At 34.0% G+C, this 23847-nt stretch overlaps 1 non-coding gene across 1 annotated transcript; it reads right to left on the bottom strand.

The window, feature by feature from the left end:
- Positions 1–4943: 4943 nt before the first annotated feature.
- Positions 4944–5049, bottom strand: LOC113600074 (U6 spliceosomal RNA). Its single transcript, XR_003421042.1, has one exon. It is a non-coding gene; the product is annotated as a U6 spliceosomal RNA (small nuclear RNA).
- Between the last annotated feature and the right edge of the window lie 18798 nt (positions 5050–23847).

The raw sequence follows: 23847 nt of genomic DNA, 5'->3' as shown, positions 1-23847 counted from the left end.
TTTATTTTTGAGAGAGAAAGAGAATGTGAGCAGAGGTGGGGTAGACAGAGAGGGAGACACAGAATCCGAAGCAGGCTCCAGGCTCTAGGCTCTGAGCTGTCAGCACAGAGCCCGACATGGGGCTTGAACTCACCAGCTGTGAGATCATGACCTGAGCTGAAGTCGGACGCTCAACCGACTGAGCCACCCAGGTGCCCCAAGTCTGCTTTCTAATTGTAGGTTTGTTCCATTAGAATTAACTCCTCTCGTCATTAGGAAAAATTATTTATTCATAAGCTATGGCTTCTATGCAGAGAATGGACTAGAAACTATAATTTGGTTCTGAATTTCTGTCATTTAAATAATACCTCCCAGTCACTATTTAGTGTTTATACATATTGTTAAAAATGTGCTAAGATAATCCCATTCACTTGTATTATGTTGTGCAAATAGTTGTTCAATCCCCTCTAATTGAAAGGAAATATTAATTATTCATTTAATTCAGATAGCAAATCATTATTTTTAAGTAAATATTTTTTTTAATTTTTTTAACGTTTATTTATTTTTGAGATAGAGAGAGACAGAGCATGAACGGGGGAGGGTCAGAGAGAGAGGGAGACACAGAATCTGAAACAGGCTCCAGGCTCTGAGCTGTCAGCACAAAGCCCGACGCGGGCCTCAAACTCACGGACCGCGAGATCATAAACTGAGCCAAAGTCAGACGCTTAACCGACTGAGCCACCCCGGCGCCCCTAAGTAAATATTTTAGAACACCTTTAGGTTTTAAAATTTTTGCAAAGATTTTACAGAGTCCCTGTATACCCCACACCCAGTATATCCTACTGTTAAAACCTTACAGTAGCAGCATGGTACGTTTGTTATAATTAATGAACCAATATTGATAAATTAGTATTAACAGAAATCCATACTGAATTTTTACATGATACGCTTTATATTGTCTTTGAACTAATCCAGGCTATTACATGACATTTCATAGCCACTTGTTGGCTGAGATAGTTTCTTAAGCTTCTCTTGTTTTTGATGATCTTGACAGTCTTGAGAAATATTGGTCAGATATTTGGAAGAATGCCCATATCCTGAAGTTTGTCTTTTTCTCAAGATTAAACTGAACTTATGGATTTCTGGGAAGAAGACCACAGAGGTAACAAGACGTTTTCATGATAGCATATTCACATGCCATTTTTGTTAATAATGATCTGGATCACCTGGCTGAGGTAGTTTTTTTCAAGTTTCTCCATTAAAAGTTACCCTTCCCCCCTTCCTTCTCACACTAGAACCTTTGGAAGAAAGTCAAGAGGGAAAACAAAAGAAAACAAAACAACAACAACAACAAAAGGACTAGAGAAATTTAAAGCCTCTCACACAATAATCACAAACATTAAACACAGTCCAGTTCCTACCCAGATTGGTATAGATCTACAAAATCATTTACCTCAGTTCCTGTTACATGATTAAGCACATCTTCCTTTAAAGAAAAAACTAAAAGGCATGTCAAAAGGCAAACACAAATAAATAGCAAAACAAAAGCTTTAAAAGCAAACAACATAGAAACAGTCGGAAGAGACAAAGAACCACATTCTGATACAACAAAGATATTAAACTTATAAGAAAGAGAACTTAATATGATTAATAAAATTAAGAGCTCTAATGGGAAAAGGAGGCAATATAAAATAACAGGTGGAAAAAATAGACTGCATGAAAGTACTGAAGAATGATAGAAACTCTAAGAAGGAATCAAAAGGAAATGCTTTTATCAAGAACACTATAACACAAATGAGGAATGCCTTTAATGATCCCATCAATAACTGGCTTATGGCTGATGAAAGAATGAATCATTAAACTTGAAGGAAAATCAATTATAACTTCCATTGAAAAGAAAAGAATAAAGAAAAAAATGAAAAGACCCTTCAAGAATGCTAGGAAATTTCAAATCATGTAACATATGCATTATTGGAATACCAGAAGGAGAAAAAAAAAAGAATGAAGCAGAGGCAATATTTGCAGTAATTATAATAAAAATCAAGAAATTTACAAATGAAGGATAAACATTAAGCCACAGATCTAGGAAGTTCTGAGAACACCAGACAGAACAAATACTAAAATAATCCCATAATGAGGGGTATTATATTAAAATTGCAGGACGAAGAGCAAGGAAATCTTGAAAGAAGCTGAGAAACAACCCAACTTAAAAAAAATGGGGAAAAGATCTAAACAAACAACTTGTCAAAAAAGATACACAGATGGCAAATAAGCATTTTAAAGGTGCTCTACGTTATTTGTCATCGATACGCTTCAAATTAAAACAATAGGATACCACTGTGCATCTCTTAGAAAGGCTAAAATAAAAACTGACAACACTAAGTGCTGTTGAAGGTGTAGAACAAAGGAATTCTCACTCATTGCTTATAAGAATGCAAAACGGAGTATCTGTTTTAGAAAATAGTTTGGCTGTTTCCTACAAAGCTAAACACAGTCATGCCATATGATCCAGCAATCATGCCCCTAGCCATTTACCGAACTGATTTGAAAAACGTGTTCACACAAAAACCTGCATGTGGATGTTGCATAACAGCTTTATTGATAATCACCCACAACTTGGAGCAACCAAAATGTCCCTTAAAAAGTGAATAGATACAATTCTGGCTTCTCTATTCTATTCCATTAGGCTATGTGTCTGTTTTTGTGCCAATACCCTACTGTCTTGATGATTACAGCTTTGTAGTAGAGGCTAAAGTCTGGGATTGTGTTGCCTACTGCTTTGGTTTTCTTTTTCAATGTTACTTTGGCTTTTTGTGGTCTGTTGTGGTTCCATACAAATTTTAGGATTGTTTGTTCTAGCTTTGAGAAGCATGCCAGTGCAATTTTGATCAGGATTGCGTTGAAATGTGCACATTGCTTCGGGTAATATTGACATTTTAACAATATTTATTCTTCCAGTCTGTGAGCATGGAAGGTTTTTCCATTTCTTTGTGTCTTCTTCAATTTCCTTCTGGAAAGAGACTAAATGTCCATCAAATGATGAATGGATAAAGATGTGGTTCATATATAGAATGGAATACTACTTGTCAATGAGAAAAAATGAAATACTGCCATTTGCAGCAATGTGGATGGAACTGGAGGGTATTATGCTAAGTGAAATAAGTCAGAGAAAGACCAATATCATATGTTTTCACTTATATGTGGAACTTGAGAAACATAATAGAAGACCATGGGATAAGGGAAGGGGAAAAAAATAGTTGCAAACAGAGGGAGGGAGGCAAACCATAAGAGACTCTTAAATACAGAGAACAAACAGGGTTGATTTTGGGGGGTGGAGAGGGGAAAATGGGTGATGGGCATCGAGGAATGCACTTGTTGGGATGAGCACTGGGTTTTGTATGTAAGCGATGAATCACGGCAATCTACCTCCCAAACCAAGAGCACACTGTGTATCCTGTATGTTAGCCAACTTGACAATAAATTATATTTTAAAAAATTACAAAAATAGTGCTTCCATAGGTATTTAAAAAAATAAGTGAATAGGTAAACAGTGGTTCATCCATGCAATGGAATATTCATCAATAAGAAAAATGCACTCTCAAGCCACAACAAGACATAGATGAACCTTAGTTACATATTGCTAAGTGAAAAGAAGTCAATCTGGAAAGGCTATGTACTGTATGATTCCAATTATATGACATTGGAAAATGCATCCCCCTTAGGTGAGACAAGAAGACTAGAGTGGCTAGAGTGTGAAGAATATCCTTTCTCCACGTGGCATAAGCTCCAGTAAAATGTCTTTCATGGAAACTAAGCCTTTGTATGGAGAAGTATCAGTTTATTTCGCAATGATTAGTCCTCACCTTTCCCTGTCAGAGCCACTCTGTGATCTTTCTCAGATCTCCCCCATGAGAACCTCATGGGGTTCCTGGAGGTAAAACTCAGGAAATGTGGTTCCCTTTCTAAGACTTTGTCCCTCTGAAAAAAAAGTGTCCCTTTCAGAGCACCTGGGTGGTTTAGTCGGTTGAGAGTCCAACTCTTGATTTCAGTTCGGGCCATGGTCCCAGGGTCATGGGATCAAGCCCTGCATCAGGCTTGGAGCCTGATTAAGATTCTGTCTCTCTCTTCCTCTGCTCCTCTTCCGTGCCCTCTCTCCCTCTCTAAAATAAAATTAAATTAACAAATGTAAAGTTCTCCTTTCACTAGTCTACACGTACCTCCAGAAATTCAAAATGATTAATTACGTGTTCTCACCCATGGCTCTGTTCCACGTCTTCAGATCTTGCTGTGGCTCCTCTGGATGTGTCTATCTCTTTGGACTTGGGGATTGCAGTTGGCTTCACAATCCAAGTGCCACAATAGCTTCAAGAAAATTGAAGGTACAGGTTTTTGTTGTTGTAAGAACAGCAATCTCAACTTTCAAACTCTTTCATGTCAGAGCTGAAAACAAAAACTAATCATTATGATTTTTTAAAGTATACAATGCTACATTCAAGAGGAAACAAGAAGATGCCATTTTTAGGGAAGTTGTTTCACATATTAGTTTTGTCTTCTTTCATTTTCTTGATATAATGGAGGCTCCAGAAAGTCCAAAAGATAATAAGTAAGGTAGTATGAGAACTTGCTGCTAAAATTTCAGTGAGTTAGGAGAGATTTGTATTATTTGAATCTTTATGAATAATTATGAAAGCAGTGCCCATCTGAATATTTGTATTCATGAAAACCAATACTGTGCAACAACTATTTATTGTTCTAATTCAGATGATTGTGAACAGATAGGTAATAAGCTTGCTCACACATAATGATCATGTCAATATGACAGTGAGAAAAGCAATATCAACCCCACCTCCTTTGACTTTGCTGTGATGCAAAGCAGTTAACATTGTATTGCAAGGTAGAAATGCTTTTTTATCTTCATTATTTTTTTTTCTTTTTTAACCACAAAGCTTCTCAACATTGGTTAAGAAAACATGGGATGCTTCACAAATTTTCACTCCATCCTTGCACAGGGTCAAGCTAATCTTCTCTGTATCGTTCTAGTGTTACTATATGTGCTGCTGAAGTGAGTGCAGGTAGACATGCTTTTAAAAAATAGTTTTTTGCTTTTCTTTTTTAAATAAAGAAGAGCAGATACTCCTGGAAATTATCTATTAACCACCTGGTGGCCTTGGAAACTGAGGTTATTTCCTTAATACTTCAAAAAGCCTGCCAAATAAAAATTTAAAAAGCAATGGCTAAAATCATAGTTCTCAAATTGTGTCATAAGACGCCCCAAGAGGGGCACCTGGGTGGCTCAGTCGGTTAAGTGTCAGACTTCAGCTCAGGTCATGATCTCGTTATTTGTGAGTTCAAGCCCCATGTCCGGCTTTAGGCTGACAACTTGGAGCCTAGAGTCAGCTTCAGATTCTTTGTCTCCTTGTCTCTCTGCCCCTCCCCCAGCGCTCGCTCGCACTCTCTCTAAGATAAATAAACATTAAAAATTTTTTCTTTAAAAAGCCCCAAGATACTATAATGAACTCTCAGAAATGCCTTGGATATTTTAAGTTTTTGAGAATATCACTGATCCTGACAACTATCATACATCAGAACTACTATAATTTTATCATAAGATCCTGCTACATAAGTTATGATGAAGTCATATCTTTGCAGTTTCCTTGCAGCTTTAAACATAAATACAACCAGCAGCATAAAATAGGATATTACTAGTTTTTCCTAATCTGTTTCTAAGGTTTAAGAATATGTGCATTGTCCAACATGCGCACATTATTCCACAAGCATGAAATTGTGGTTATTTTGGAATAAAATAAATGTTTTCCTTTAATTAATGTGTGTTCTTGATTTATACAGCTACTAAGATTTTGGACATGTACTAGTTTGGATGTAACTACTTTATGAAATTCTTAGAGGTTCTTTAGGTCTTAAGATAATATGAAATAATTACTGAAGCTCTAAGAATACCAGAAACCAAAAAAAGGTTGAGAACCTCTCAACTAAAACAAAGTGATGTGGATTTAAAGACAAAAGATCAAACAGTAGAGTCAAACACAAAACATTTAAATGGAGATTTTAAAATATAATGTGTTAACTATAATTTTTAACAATGAAAAATGGACTGAGGACAATGCTTTGCAAAAGCAATTATCTTCAGTATCCGGGAAAATAACAGGGAATGGAAAGATGAGGAAATAAGATGGTTAATGGTCCTTAACTCTATGTTTCTTTGACATTAAAGCTGTAAATTAATTTACAGTGACATAGTATGGTTAAAATTTTTGTTCCACTCAATGACTGGGCTAGAGAATCTCTTTACCTCAAAATATAATTTTGTATAGATCAAAACCAGGCTCATTATATCAGTGGAGTATGGTCCATATAGTTTCTGTATTTATTTGCATTCTCCTTAGAGGCCGATCTTTGATTTTAGAAACAGTCAGAAGTATTCATGTTACTTAGAAATAGATTTAGTGGTTATTGTCTTTTATTTGAAGCGTTATTTTTATAATTGCAAACATTAGTAAACTGACAGGTCATAATTACATATCCAATTATGTGTCTCAGATGTTATTTAGGTTGTGAATGCTTATTATAGTAGTTATTTTTAAATGAATACCCCTTAGATTGCTTCTAAGAAATCACCATGGAAAAATTCGAACCTAGTTTGTAAATACACACAGTATAGTTTCAGTTCTGCTTCAATATATGTGACTCATACTATTTTCTGTACTGTGGTAAAATATACATGACATAAAATTTAAGATTTTAACCATTTTTGTGTATAATTCAGTTGTGTTAAATGCATTCTCATTGTTGTGGCATCATCTTCACCATTTATCTTCAGAACTTTATCCCAAACTGAAACTCATTATCCACTAAAAATAATTCCCCATTCGGGGCGCCTCGGTGGCTCAGTCAGTTAAGTGTCTGACTGCAGCTCAGGTCATGATCTCACAGTTCATGAGTTCGGACCCTGCTTCAGTCTGTGTGCTCACAGCTCGGAGCCTGGAGCCTGCTTCAGATCCTGTGTCTCCCTCTCTTTCTGCCCTTACCCTGCTCATGGTCTGGGTCCCTCTCTCAAAAAAGGAATAAATATTACAATTTTTTTTTAATTTGCTATCCTTCTTTCCTGCAAGCCCCTGGCAACCACCATTCTACTTTCTGTCACCAGGAATATGATTACTCGAGGTACCCCACAAAGGTGGAATCATGCAACAATGATGTTTTCTATGCCTGACTTACTCTCACTCAGCATGTTTTCCAGCAGCAGCATGTATCAGGATCTCACTCATTTCTAAGACTCAACAATATCCCATTTTATGTACATATCGCATTTTGTTTAGCCATTCATCTGTCGATGGACACTTAGATTGTTTCCATCATTTGGCCCTTGTGAATAATACTGCTAAGAATATTGGTATGCAAATATATTCATACTGTTTTATACTGCTTTTTAAAATGAATAGGAGAACATTAATTCATAGAAATTCTTATTAAATGTGACATTTTGGTGAATGTTTTGAAAACTGCGAGTTAAAAAACAGGGCGTTGGCAAATCAGTTCTTTCTAGGAATGTTTCTGAGTAGAATGGTTCCCACAATTACAGGTTGTTATACTACCAAATACCTCTACCTGATCACATTTATTCTGGTCGCTCATGAATATTTACTTGTGTGATGATTTGATTAATAGTTTTCTCATTTCCTCACTATACTGTAATCTTTGTGAAGACAGAAACTGACTTTGCTCACTGTATTTTTACATGTCAAATATAGTCCCTGACATACGCAATACAAAACTAGATACCAATCTTTACATAATCTCTAAAATATACATATACTAGCAGCAGTATAGATGAGAAGGAAGACACTCCTTCAGGATAGTCCTACATAGCCTCTTTTTCCAATTTCAATTTGCACTTGAGTCAAAATTACAGCTATTCTTATCATCTTAACCCAGAGGGTAAAGCACAACCTATCAGCACAGAGGGTCAAACTTGCTAGTTTCAGCAACCTGCACTCTTTGTCCTTTGATGCCGACCCCCAACCTTTCTTTGTAATATCTTGGACTTACCCATCTCAGTGAATGACATCAGTAAGAAAGGATAGTTGTCCAATTACCAACTAATTATGCCTGCTACATCACATATTATTTTTTTGAAGAAATGAACATAAATTACTTGTACAATAAAGACATAAAAATATTCTAAAGATATAAAACTTTCATTTGTATAAGTATAATAATATTTTAACTTATTTTTTGCTGGCTTCAATATTGTTATAAGAAATATCAATGACTGTGCCATCTTGTGCAAGTGTAGAAAGGACTGTAGCTGACAATAGATATGACGACATGATCTCAGTATTTCCCCTGTATATTTGTTCTTTGAAGGAATTTAGTTTGTTTGTATTGAAAACTGCATGCTGTGGAAAGCTGCAGAATAGAATTTGAGAGCAAATCTTATTTAGACTATAATTAAATGAAGTTTTACTTAAAATAAAGCAGGAACCAAAATAAAGTCATATCCAGGCATATCATTTTAAAAAGTCACATTTATGTCTAGATTAAAAAAATAAATGAGTCTTAGAGTTGATTTTCAATTTAATTGAGGATATTATGTGTTTAGCTAATATGTTAATTACCTATTTCTCTGTGTACACATTTTATATATATAGATATACACATATAGATATATACACATATATACACACATATAGATACACACACACACACACACACACACATATATATATACACACACACACACACAATTTTTTTTTTTTTTTGCTCTTCTCATTCCTTTACCCACCAGTGTAAATTATTTTAAGCAGCATGTACCACTGGGACAAGTGAGACCATTCTTGTTTCCCTCAACATCACATAATTATATGCACATGAACTTGCTATAACCTGGAAGGGCAGACACTCCTATAGCTGAATATTATACCTTATTGACAGCTTTAAAGAGTCCAAACTTCTCAAGTTCCTGAGCCTTCCAAATCGCCTAATCCAAATTAAGTGAAGGACTTTAAAAGTCACCTCTTTAGTCGAAATACCCCAGGGGGAGAAATTAGAGCCAATGTTTTAAGGCTTATTAGTATTAAATCAATATTTGTCAAACACCTAATTAGTCAAAAAGGGGCCAAGTGTCTTAGTTGGCAGGATAGCTGACATTATTTGACTTCCTAGTCTCAAGTACCTGAGAAGCCACACAGCAGGACCGGAAGGATCATGTTGTAGCATAAACAATCCCTCTTCACAATGAATATATAAGGGTCATAGAACTTTGTGAATCAAATTGTATTACCACGGCATTCAAAGCAAAGCCACTTGAAACGCAAGTAGAAGACTCCAATATGTTTATCTAACATACAGATGATTATCAAGTATATGACATAGGGATGAAATAACAACTAGATTCACATATACATTTGTTTTCCTTCATATTTATAATTTGGCTAAAATTCTGCTTGCATTTTTGTGAAGATATAGTTTTATTCCCCAATTTCTTACATTTTCAGTATAATGCAGACTATTATGACAAACGTGTGTTATCCAATGAGTTGTTTTTTGTTGGTTGTGGTGGTGTTTGTTTTGTTTTGTTTTGTTTTGTTTTTTTCCTCTGTGAGATTACCTTGAAGCAAATGGTTTGGGTACCTGAAAGCAGAGGGTCCACAATGGAATTTAGAAGGAAAGTGTCAATTGTCAGATTTTTGTTTTAAAACAGACTAATTATTTTTAATTAAAGTACGTATAATAAAATTTACCAAGCGTACAGTTCCATAGTTTGACAGTTGTATAGATCAATGTATTCACCATCTCAATATATATATTTTTTCTCACCCATAAAATCCCCTTTCACGTTTTCATACTCAATCCGCACACCCCCCCCCCCCCCTGCAGAGGCAACCACTTTAGGAATTCTATAAAGATTAGTTTGTCTGTTCTTTGACTTTATACACATTTAATCATATAATATATACTCATTGTGTCCACATTCTTTCATTCAGATTAGTTTCTATGGGGTTCATCATATTATCATGTGCTTCGTAGTTGACTCTCTTTTATTAATGGATAGTATTCCATGATTTGATATATCACAATGTGTTTATGAGATCCCCTGTGGTCACTAGTGTAATGGTTTGTGCTTTGAACATCCTATCCAGTGAATTGTGTGTGCTCTAGGTTCATGATGATATTCTCTTAATTTTGCTTCAAGATAGGTAATAATGCTAGTGTTTAAGATAGGTCTGTAATAAATCTATTAATTTTTGTCTATGGAGTTAAATTTTGGAATTCATTTTCTCTGTTGTGATATACAATTTTCCCAACACCATTTATTGAAAAGAGATACTATTTCCCACATTGCCAAATTATTAATTGACCTATAATAAAATTAAATATCACAATGCGTTGATTATTGTAACCTTAGTGTAATTCTGGTAGACAGGTATTTTAAGTATTCTGATTTTTGTACGTTGCCAGGATTGTTTGGTTATAAGAGATACTTTGCATTTCTATAGAATTTTAAATTCTAAAAAGCCTGTTAGAATTTTCATTGGAGCTCTATTGGATCTAAAACTAATTTGGGTAGAATTAAATCTTTAAAACACTGTTTTTTGTTTTCTTTTGCTTAGTTTGTTTGTGCGTCTGCGTGGGTCAGTCAGTTAAGCATCTGATTCTTGGTTTCGGTTCAGGTCATGATCTCATAGTTCATGAGTTCAAGCCCTACAACAGGCTCCATGCTGACAGCATGGAGCCTATTAGGGATTCATTCCCTCCTCTCTCTGCCCCTCCCCTGTCATTCTCTCTCTCACTCTCACTCTCAAATAAACTGAAAGAAATACATTTTTATCAAGACACTATCATAACATATCTTTTTATTTCTGTCTTCTGTAATTTTTTGCTTGTAGTGTTCAATAAGGAGATTTGGTACATCATGAACTAAATGTATTCCTAAGTACTTATTTTTGTTCTTCTGAAATAAAATTTTGTACCTTGTATTTTAACGTATCATGTGACTTTTGCTAAATTTATTATTTTGGAGGGTGTTTTGCGTATTTTTTAATCGTTTTCTGCATACAAAATCTTATTGTCTTTAAATTAATAGTTTACTCTTTTATTTTTAATCTTATATGGCCTTCACTTTTTTTACTTATTATTATAATGTCTGGGACCTTCAGTTTTGTATTGGATAAAACAACTCTGCATCGATAGGCTTGAATATATCAAATCTTAGAGGAAAGCATTCAATATTTTCCATTAAGTATTATGACAGGTGGAGGACTTTTCATTCGTGAATACACTTAACCAGATTGGCTGATTCTTTTTTTATTTTCTCTTCTTTCTAGAGTTCTGATAGATTTTATTTGAGAGGGTATTGAATTTTACTTAATACTCTTCCTAATATTGAGAATGCCAAATGCTTTTACCCCTTTTTTTCTATTAATATGGCTATTTACATTGATTTTATAATGTTAAATTAACTTAAAATTTCTAAAATAAATAACATGTGCCATGGTACATTATGTGTTTTATATAATGCTTGATTCAATTTTCCCCAAATTCTGCTTCAATCTACAATCATTTGCATAAGTAGTATGGTTGAGGAATATTGGTCTGTATATATATTTTAATATCTTGGTCAAATTTTGATATCAGGATAATGGCAGCCTTATAAAACTAGTTGGTTGGAAAAATTTATTTTCATAAAATATTTATATTTTCAACTATTGCACAGGATGATAGAATTGGCTATTGAAATTATGTTCCTGGAATTCATTGACTTGAATACATTTAGGGCAGGCTCTGTAGCACAATGGATAGTGCATTGGACTTCTACTTGAATAGATTTAAGACTTTTCAAAAAAAATAAATAGCAAAATGTTTAAAATCAAACACATCAATAATTACATTACATATAAATGAACTGAACACTGCAGTTACAACATAGAGATATTTAGATGGATAGCAAAGCGGTTCCCAAGTTAAGGTGTCTACAAGAAATGCATTTTATTGGATATGGGCGTGGGGAGTGTCTGTGTGGATATGAAGTTTCTTTAAAAGTGAAGAAAATGTACTAGAATTAGATTAATGTGCTAGTAATACCATTCTGTAAATGTACTAAAATTCATTGAAATGTGTGCTTAAAATGGATAAATTTTATAGTTGTATAAATTATATCTTAATACAGATATTTTTAAAAGTGAAATCCATCTTAAATATAAAGGATAGATTATGAGTGAAGTGATAGGAAAGGTATAGCAAACAAACAACCTAACATGGTCTATGTTTCTATAAGAAAATCTCATTAGGAAAGTGATCATTTTTCATTTTTAAAAAATCTCATAATTTAAGCAATGCTGAAATCATTTGTGATAAAACACTACAGTGAAACAATATCCAAATAAAAAAGAGACTTTATAGAACATTCATGCTTATATTTTAATGGTGCATTTAATGATAAGTCAAATTTACTTAGGGGATTCTATGTGTATTTTCCATTTAAAATAAAGCCATTTTGATGCGTATTTTGTAAAACAAAACTCCTCATTCCCACTTGAACCCCCTATCATGATCTGTTTGTTTGATTGGCGTTCCAGTCAACATCAGCATTGGGCAAATAAGCATAAAGATAAGAGCGAAATAGATTGGTCACATTGATGAACTGATCATTGATATAGACTATAAATTAATACAGGTGAATATTATAGATATTTTATATAAATGTAAACAGCAATAGAATATTAAAACATTCATAATTGATTCAAAATTATCAGTAATTTCTCTGGTGAACACATTAATAATATATTTTATATCTTTCATTTGGTGTAATTAACCTATAACGTTAAAAGTTTAGGGGCGCCTGGGTGGCTCAATTGGTTTAAGTGACTGACTTCAGCTCAGGTCATGATCTCGCAGTTTGTGAGTCCGAGCCCCACATCGGGCTCTGTACTGACAGCTTAGAGCCTGGAGCCTACTTCAGATTCTATGTCTCCCCCTCTCTCTACCCCTTCCCTGCTCAGGTTCTGTGTCTCTCTGTTTCTCAATAATAAATAAATGTTAAAAAAATTTTGTTAATTTAAAAATTTAAAACAAAAGAGGGATACCATTAAAGAATTCTTTAAGCGGACAATTTTAGTTTCCTAAAATATTATACTATAGCTATAGGTCTCATATGACAAAAATACTTATAATGTAAGGTCATGAATTTATTCAGCAAGAATATATCTTAATGGTTTATGTGAAGGCTATACATGTTTCAACATCTTTTTTTTTAACATATTTATTGAGCACCTTATGTGAAATGCTGCTACGTACTATAGTAGAATTGGTATGATTAAGCACTAGGGACGGATATATGATTTTGAGAATTTGAAATCATTAGTAATCTTAAACGCCATGGCTTTGTCTAAACAATCATGTTTGTCAACCAGGTAATCAACATTCATTCTCAGTTCCTGCTTTCTTTTTCTGGATCTTAATTAATGTGGGAATTAGATTCATAACTAGGTCTTCAAGCCTCTAGTATTGATCTTCCTTATTTTCAAAGATTATTGTAGGGATTAAGCAGTAAGAAGCAGAGAGGGCTATTTGTTAAATAAGAATCAAGTTTCAATAGAATTTAAGATATGAAGTTTAAAAGGGTATAAATTACATTCCCCAAGCTAAGAACATGAAAAATGTGCAGTATCTTATTTTAGAACTCCATTGCTAACATGATATGCAAGAAACTAGGAAGAAATTTATGAACTAAAATATACAATCTTGGTAAAATACTATTCTAAAATATTAAAGGATGTCAATACCCCACAGAATAGGAAGAATTGAACTAGTAAATCTCAAGTACTAGTTCAAATGTAAAACTCTAGTCTCAAAATTATGTTGCTGAATTATTTTGAAAAAGAGAACAAGGACAATTATTTAGTTGACATTTATATGAATTAACGTAGCCTCTCCATGTATAAGAGTGGAGATTTTTTACCAAAAAAAAAAAAAAAAAAAAAGGTTACCAGATATATACTACAATAGTAAAATGCACCACTGAGCTACCGAGTTACCTTTCTTTCGACTGAATGGCTAAAATTGTTATTATGATGATATATTTTACATTTATACTAGGCACTCACATTTTGCCTAATTAGTTAATTTTGGTTCAACATTCATTTGTCTGTTTATTGCAGTCAACCCTGTCTGCTTTTTCAAATCAAGGAGGAGGCTAACTGCCTTGGAATCTTACATGGAGGTTGAGGAAGAAAAAAAAACTTTCTTTATCCCATGCTTAGAACGTTTCCAATATCCTTATTTGGATTATATTAGGAATATTAGAGTGTGGGGGGTGTGTGTGTGTGTGTGTTTACGATCAAAACATATGGGGTCATAAAAATCCTTAACTGCCACTTAGTTTTAAATCTTTATTTAAATGATTGTTGCAAATAATCTAGCATGGATTACATTATTAAAGCTATGTCAATATTTTAAGACTTTATTTTTTAGAGAAGTTTTAGTTTACACTAAAATTGAGAGGAAGAAGTGTACAGAGATTTGCCCTGCTGCACCCATGCATAGGCTCCTCCACTATTAACACCCTTCACCAGAATGGTCCATTTTCTTTTTTTTTAATTTTTTTAATGTTATTTTAGAGAGAGAGAGAATGAGCAGGGGAGGGGCAGAGAGTGAGGGAGACACAGAATCCAAAGCAGCCTCCAGGCTCTGAGCTGTCAGCACAGAGCCGGACATGGGGCTCGAACTCACAGACTGGGAGATCATGACTTGAGCCCAAGTCAGACACTTAACCAACTGAGCCACCCAGGTGCTCCCAGAAAGGTACATTTTCTACCATGAATGAACCTACACTGACACGTCACAATCACCCAGAGTCCACACTTTACATTACAGCTCACTCTTGGCGTTGCACATTCTATAGGTTTGGAAAAAATCTGTAATGACCTGTATCCATCATACATCATAATATCCATCATAATATCATAGAGTATTTTCAACTGCCCTAAAAATTATCTGGGCTCTGCCTATTCATCTCTCTTCTTTTCTATCCATCATAACCATTGATCTAATTTTCGAGTTTTACCATTTCCAACATGTTAGTTAGTTGGAATTATACAGTACAAGGCCTTTTCAGATTCGATTCTTATAATTAGTAATGTGCATTTTAAGTTCCTCCATGTCTTTTCATGAGTTCAGAGCTCATTTGAGTGTTGAATAATGTTCATTGTCTGGATGTACCACAGTGTATTTATCCATTCACCTACTGAAGGGCATCTTTGTCGCTTCCAGGTTTGGGCAATTATGAAAAAAAAATGTTATAAACATTTATAAACATGTCTACATGTAGATTTTTGTGTAGACATAAGTCTTCATCTCATTTGGGTAAATACCAAGGAACATGATTGTTGGATTACATAGTATGAGTATGTTTAGTTTCTAAGAAACTACCAAACTCTCTTCCAAAATGGCTGTACCATTTTGTGTTCCAACCAGCAATATATGAGAGTTCCTCTTGCTTCACAGCCTCTCCAGCATTTGATGTTGTCCGTGTTGTACATTTTGGCCATTCTAATGGGTAGTAGTAGATTTCACTATTTTTTTTAAAAGGCATTTATATTGACAATTTTTTCTCATTTTTCTTTTCTTCCTGTCATGTTCTTGTAATAAATTCAAAATCCATATACGTATTCCCAATGATTGATATAGTCAGAGTAAGTAAGTAGCCTGAGCTCTGGAATACCTTCTTGAATATACAGGATTAGTTTCTTGGCAGTTCTGGTTAGTTACTTTACCCCTCTATTACTTATGTCTTGATCTTGAAAATGGGGATAATAATAGAATCTACCTCATAAAACTCTTCTAATCTGAATAAAGTACTTAATACAATGTGAAGAAAAAGCAGAGCTCATTAGCCATTATTTGTGTTACCACTACTATTATTTTAAAGCTATGGGGTAATTCCTCTATGTCACCTAACAAAATTATATAGTAGTCATATTGGTTAGTGGGTTTCTTGACAATAGTTTTTTGATATCAAGAGCAATGTTTTATTTCTCTTCTTAGATCCAATGTCCAGCAGAGTTTTGGGAGAGCACTAAGTGAACAGCTGAATAAATGCACACAAATAGAACTAAAATAGCGACCAGATTTTCAAAGCTGATGTCAAACATAATTAGTAAATTTAACTTAGTTTATATGAACTGTAAACAGTAGTTTTGTCTTTTTAGTTTTTATTATTTTGAGCATGTTCTGTGGGAAAATACTTATATTGAGTTAAACATAATTTCTGCTATCATAGAGCTCATGCTATCATAAAAGTCATTCCTGAAATTAGATAGCCATGCAGTAGAATTTTCCTTTCTGTGACTGTTTATTCTGTTATCATATAATAACTATAAAATATAGTCTGAAATGGTCAATATTTATTCTAAATAAGATACATAAACTCAGAGATAGAAAATAACTTTAGGTTGTCTTCTACTTAATGCTTAGACCTGTTCATGGACCTTTCAGCAAACCCTAGGGCAAGGATTATTCTAACCCTCACAATCATTTCATAGAATAATGAAAACTCAGTCCAGGAAGAGAGACACATGAATTTAAGAAATAAGTAAAATAAAACATGATGAAATCCATTATAAATTATATACAAAGGGATCTCTAATGTTGTGCTGAAAGTTCTGGAAGAAATTTGAAATCATGTTCATTTCAGGGAAGGCCTGGATACTTTTGTGTTTACTCAAATAAATATGGGCCATGGCTAGATCTTTCGGAATCTGAAAACGAAAAAACTATGATCTGAAAAGAATTATTTTTGTGTGTTTTTACCATGTTAGTTTCCTATAAACTTGAAATTTAGTGAAGTCATGTACAGTAGTTAACTGTTGCTTCCATCATAATTGATTCAGCTTCATTGACCTTACAACCAGTACAACACAGAACCACAACTAAGAAGTTGTCTGAAAACCACAAGTAAATCAAGTAATCCAGGAAGATAAACATTTTAGATTTCATTAATATCTAAAAACATGTAAATACCTGAAAAAGATACTATACACAGGTAATTTTAAAATATTAAATGGACACAAACTTATGAAATTTAAAGAAACCCGTTCTTTTGTTGCCATTGTTTTTTTAGTATAGTTGACACACAGTGTTACATTAGTTTCAGGTGTACAACTTAGTGATTTGACAAATTTACCCATTATGTCTTACCTCATTTTGCTCAATTCTCTTCCTTTCCCCTCTGGCAACCATCAGCTTATTCTCTGTATTTGTAGGTCTGATTCTGATTTTTTTTTTAGTTTATTCATTTTTTTTAAGATTCCACTTGTGAATGGAATAATCTGATATTTGTCTTTTTCATTCTGATTTATATCACATAGCATAATACCCTCTAGGTCCATCCATGTTGTCTCACATGACAGAATCTCATCCTTTTTTATGGCTAAGACATAGTCCATTGTGTGTGTGTGTGTGTGTGTGTGTGTGTGTGTGTGTGTATACCACTTCTTATCCATTTGTATATTGATGGATATGCTTTCACATCTTTGCTGCTTAAGTAGTGCTGCAGTAAACATACATATGTATTTTTTTCAAATTAGTGTTTTCATTTTTATTGGGTAAATACCCAGCAGTGTAATTACTATGTTGTACGGTATATCTATTTTTAATTTGTTGAGGAAACTCCATAATCTTTTTCACAGTGGCTAGACCAATGTACATTTCTACCAACAGTTCACAAAGTTCCTTTTTCTCCACATCCTCACCTACAAGTGTTATTTCTCATCATTCTGATCTTAGCCATTCTAACTGGAGTAAGGTGATATCCCATTGTGGTTTGGATTTGTGTTTACCTGGTGATTAGTGATGTTGAGCTCCTTTTCATGTGTCTGTTGGCCATCTGTTATATCTTTTTTAAAAATGTCTATTCAGGTCCTCTGCCTATTTTTTAATCCAATTGTTTTGTTGGTGCTGAGTTGTAGAGTTTCTTTATATATTTTGGATATTAACCCCTTATTGGATATAGCATTTTCAGATATATTCTCCCATTCAGTAGGTTATCTTTTTGTTTTGTTGATGGTTTCCTTTGCTATGCAGAAGCTTTTTACTTTCATGCAGTCCCAGTAGTTTCTGTTTGCTTTGCTTTCCCTTGAATGAGGAGACATTTCTAGAAAAGTATTGCTACAGATAGTATGAATTACAGATAGAGAAATTACTGCCCTAAAAAAGTCCTAGTACTTTTATGGTTTCAGGTCTCCCATTTGGGTCTTTAATCCATTTTGGGTTTATTTTTGTGTATGGTGTTAGAAACTGGTCAAGTTTCATTCTTTTGCATGCAACTGACTGGTTTTCCCAACCCTATTTGTTGAAGAGACTGTCTTTTCCTCATTGTATACTCTTGCCTCCTTTGTCATGGATTAACTGACCATATAATTGTAAGTTTACTTCTGTAGTCTCTGTTCTATTGATCTAGGTGTCTATTTTTGTGTCAGTACCACATTGTTTTGATTTCTACTGCTTTGTAGTATATCTTGACATCTAGTTTTGTGATATCTCCAGCTTTGCCCTTTTTTTCTCAAGGTTGCTTTGGCTATTCAGAGTCTTGTGAGGTTCCATATGAAATTGAGTGTTATTTATTTTAGTTTTCTGAAAAATGCTGTTGCTATTTTGATAGGAAATTCTTTGAATCTGTGGATTGCTTTGAGTTGTATGGATATTTAAACAATATTTGTTTCCCAATCCATGAGCATGGAGTATCTTTCCATTTGTTTTTGTCATCTTCAAATTCTTTCATCAGCGTTTTATAGTTTTTGAAATACCAGTCTTACAACTCTTTGGCTAAGTTTATTCCTAGGTATTTTATTCATTTTGGTGCGATCATAAATGGTGTTGTTTTTAAAATTTCTCGTTCTGCTATAGTGTGTGGAAACACTCCCAGTTTCTGGGTAGTAATTTTGTATCCTGCCACATTACTCAATTTGTTTACTATTTTTAGTAGTTCTTTTGGTTTTTGTGTGTGTGTGTGTGTGTGTGTGTGTGAAGTCTTTAGGATATTTTGTATATAGTATCATGTCTTCTTCAAATAGTTACTATTTAAATTATTCTTTACCAATATGGATTCCTTTTATTTCTTTTTCTTGTATGATTCCTGTTGCTAAGACTCCCAGTACTATATTGAATAAAATTGGCGAGAGTGGACATCCTTGTCTTGTTCCTGACCTTAGAGGGAAAGCTCTCAGTTTTCCACCTTGGAGTGTGATGTTAATGGGTTTTTCATGCATGGCATTTATAATGTTGAAGTATGTTTCCTCTAAACCTTCTTTGTTGGGGGGTTTTATTATGAATGGATGTTGTATTTTGTTAAATGTTTTTTCTGCATCTATTGAGATGATTGTATGATTCTTTTACTCATTTTGTTGATGTATATGATGTTGATTTGTGAATTGTGTATTGTGTATTGTGTATTGTGATGTGTATTGATTTGTGAATACTGAACTATTCTGGAATAAATCTATCCTGATGGTGCTGAATGATCTTAATGTATTATTGTGTAAAGTTTGCTAATATTTTGTTGAGAATTTTTGCATCAGTGTCCATCATAGATATTGGTCTATAGTCTTCTTTCTGTTGTTGTTGCTGCTGCTGTTTGGGGGCTTTGTCTGGTTTTAACATTAAATAAGATAATGCTGGCCTCAGAATGAATTTGGAAGCTTTCCATCCTCTTCTATTTTTTTTCTTTTTTTGCAATAGTTTGAGTAGAGTAGGTATTAACTATTTAAATGACTGAAAGTATTCACTTTTTAATCCATTTAGTCCTGGACTCTTATTTTTTTGGTAGTTTTTTGATGACCAATTCAATTTCATTGATTGTAAATTGGTCTGTTCATATTTTCTATTTCTTCTTAGCTCAGTGTTGGATGATTGTATCTTTCTAAAACTTTATCCTTTTTTTCTAGATTGTCCAGTTTGTTGGCATATAATTTTTCATAATATCCTCTTACAAACCTTTGTATTTCTGTGGTGTCAGTTGTTTCTCCTCTCTCATTTCTGATTTTATTTGTCTGGGTCCTTTCTATTTTTTATTGATGAATCTGGCTAAGGGTTTGTCAAATTTGTTTATTTTTTCAAACAAACTTCTGGTTTTATTGATTTTCTCTATTCTTTTAGTCTTTATATCATTTGTCCTGCTATGATTTTTATTATTTCCTGTCTTCTACTAATCACGGGCCTGCTCTTTTTCTAGTTCTTTTAGGTGTAAACTTAGATTATTTATTTGAACTTTTCTTGTTTCTTGAGGTAGGTATGTATCCCTATACACTTCCCTCTTAGAACTGCTTTTGCTCTGTCTCAAAGATTTTAGGCCATTATATTTTCATTTTGTCTTCATGTATTTTTAAAATTTATTTCTTGATTGCTTTGTTGACCCATGGTTTGTTCAGTATCATGCTGTTTAATCTTCATATGTTTGTGTTTATCCTCTTTTTGTGTGATTTATTTCTAGTTTAATACTGTTGTGATCAGAAAAAAAAATGCATGGTATGATTTCAATCTTAAATTTATGAATCCTGTTTTATGGCCTAATATGTGATCTATACTGGAGAATGTTCCATGTGTACTCGAAAAGAATGCGTATTCTGGTTTTAGTTTTTGAATGGAATGTTCTTTACATATATTTTTATGTCCATCAAATCCAATGTGCTTTTCAAAAACATTGTTTCCTGATTATCTGTCTGTATGATCTATCCCTTGATGTAAGACATGAAAGTCTGCTATTATTGTATTACCATTAATTTCTCTTTGTGTCTAATAATATTTGCTTTATGTATTTAGGTGTTTCAGTGTAAGGTGCATAGATACTTACAATGGTTATATCTTCTGTTTGGATTGATCCCTTTATCATTTTGTAATGACTTTCTTTGTCTCTTGTTACAGCCTTAGTTTTAAAGTCTATTTTGTCTGATATAAGTATTGCTACCCCAGGTTTTTTTTTTCACTTCTATTTTCACGGATATATTTATTGATCCTTTCCCTTTCAGTCTGTATATGTCTTTGGTATGAGTTGAGTCTCTTGTAGGTAACATACAGATGGGTCTTATTTTGTAATCCATTCCACCATAGTGTGTCTTTTCATTGGAGGATTTAGTCCATTACATTCAAAGTAATTTTTGGTAGATATGTACTTACTGCCATTTAAAAACTTTGTTTTCTGGTTGTTTCTTATAATATTTCTTTGCTCCTTTATTCTTCTCTTACTCTATTTTTGTTGATAAGCTTCTATAAATTTCTGTAAGCTTCTATAGTGTTTGTTTTTCTTTCTCTTTACCTTATGTATGTAATAGGGGCTTTGGGTTTGTGGCTACATGAGGTTCATTTATAACATTCTATGTAAACAGCAGTCTAGTAGATGGTCATTTTGGTTCAAACAGATTCTTAAAAAAAACTTTGTTCTTCACCTTCTTTAATCTTTTTACTCCTTTTTCCACATTTTATGTACATGTTGTCATATTTTACATCTTCTTATTCATAATATGGACTATGTCTAATTATAGACTTTTTTTTCCACTTAAAGGTCCTTAACATTTCTCATAAGATTAGTTTAGTGGTAATCAACTCATTTACCTGGGAAACTTTTTATCTCACCTTCAAACCTGAATGATAATCTTGCTGGGTAGAGAACTCCTAGTTGCAGGGTTTTTTTTCTTTTCAGCACTTTGAATATGTCCTCTCACTCTTTTCTGGCCTGGACAGTTTCTGCTGAAAATTTAGCTGATATAGCCTTATAGGTTTTTCCTATCAGGTAAATTGTAGGTAGATTTTGTTTCTCTCTTGCTGATTTTAACACTCTCTCTCTTTAATCTTTGACATTTACTTATATATGACATGGTATGGCCCTCCTAGGGTTCATCTTGTTTGGAACTGCCTGTAATTTTTGGACTTGGATGTCTATTTCCTTTCCTACAATAGGGAAGTTTTCAGTATTTCTTCAAACAAGTTTTCTACACCTTTTTCTCTTTTCTTCTCCTTCTGGGACCCTATAATGTGAATGTTTGTTCACTTCATGTTGCCCAAGAGATCTCTTACCCTCATTAAAAAAAATATTTTCTCTTTTTTCTGTTCAGCTTGAGGGCTTTCCATTACCCTGTCTTCCAGGCCACAGATACATTCTTCTGCATCCTCTGATCCGTTGATTGCCTGTAGTTTGTTTTGTATTTCAGTCATTGTATTCTTCAACTCTGGTTCTTTTTAATATGTTCTCTTTTTTCAAAGTCTCACTGAGATCCTTAACTCTTTTCTCCAGCCCAGTAAATATCTTTACAATCACTACTTGAAATTCTTTATCGGACATATTGCTTATCTCTGTTTCATTTAGTTCTTTTTCTGAGGATTTTTCTTGCTCTTTCTTTGGGGAATAATCCTGTCTCCCCATTTTGCTGACTTTCTGTGTGTGTTTCTTTTGATTAGCCAGAATGGCTACTTCTAAATTTGAAAAAGTGGTCTTGTTCATTGAGTCCTCCATGGAGACTGTGTTTGCTTGGTGACTTTTGATGGGTACTGGAGGTGTGGCTGTATTTACTCTTAAACCACAGATTTTTATATGAAGCAAAAAATAATAAAATAAAATTAAAATAATAAAAGAAAAAATAAGGAAAAAATAAGTAAAAAGAAAACCAAAACAAAAACAAAAAAAATCAAAACCAAAAAAAAAAAAAAAAAACCAAAAAGTTAAAAGATAACGGGACAAGTTTTAAAAATATTTCAAATAAATATTTATTTAAAATAAATGCACTGGGGCACCTGGGTGGTTGAGCATCTGAGTTCAGCTCAGGTCATGATCTCACAGTTCATGAGTTTGAGCCCCCATCAGCAGGCTTGCTGCTCTCAAAAATAAATAAATATTAAAAAAATAGAAAAATAAAATGCATAGAAATAATTTTTTAATTAAAAAAAGAACAAAAAAGTGAAACAAGAAATACTCCATGGCTTATTTTCTGTGCCCCAGCACCACAAGTCTGATGTGGGCTTGCCAACCTAGGGCTCACTGAGGTTGTAAGCTTACTGTGATCTGGAATCTTTTGTGGTCTGGGCTTTAAAGGTAAGGGGGAAGAGTGTGTCCCCACAGCTCTTTGGTCCTTTTTTAAACCATGTTGTTTTCTTTTTCTCTGTCCCAGTGTGACCAAGGTTGATGTGGGCTTGGGGATTCTGGTCTAGCTGAGCATAGAAATTCCTTGTGAGGACCAGGCCTTCCACTTATGGTGTTTGGACCTGCCTGTTATGGCATCCATGCTTTTCTCCAGCCTTGGCTTTAAGGAACAGGGAAAAAGAATGTTGCCACCACTTCTTGGTCCTTCTAAGCTCCAGCTTTTTCTTTATCCCAGCCTGACCAGGGTTGGTCTGGGCTTGTGGACCCTGTGCTTACTGAGGTTGCATGCTCACAGTGACAAGAGCTGTCCATTGTAGTGTCCGGACCCTGCTCTGGATTAGGCTTTTAAGATGGGAAGGACACATAAAACATATATTTCTCCAGTCCCTCTGAGCTGGACAGTGTTCCAGCAGCTTCTTTGCCCCTTGGCAGAGTCCTAGTATGATCTCTGCCATATGCTAATTGCTTTTTTAAACCATGGCTTTTTTTTTTCCCTCTATGGACAGGAAGAATCTGTTCTCCCTCTTCCAGTGCTCTCTCTCACCGCACTGCTGTTCACAGTGCTGATGGGGGTTTTGTTTGTTATCATTGTTCATCTCTCTTGCCACTCTGTCTTTGGTTGTTCAGTAGCTGTTCAGTCACTCCTCAGTCTTTCTTCAGGAGGAACTGTTAAGTATTAATAGGTGTAATTAGGGGTTCTGTGGAGGAGGTGAGTTCCGGGTCTT

Source organism: Acinonyx jubatus, chromosome C2, assembly GCF_027475565.1.
Source record: "Acinonyx jubatus isolate Ajub_Pintada_27869175 chromosome C2, VMU_Ajub_asm_v1.0, whole genome shotgun sequence".
Lineage (NCBI taxonomy): Eukaryota > Metazoa > Chordata > Mammalia > Carnivora > Felidae > Acinonyx > Acinonyx jubatus.
Note: the sequence above shows the minus strand (reverse complement) of the source record. Positions and strands in the feature narration are given on the sequence as shown.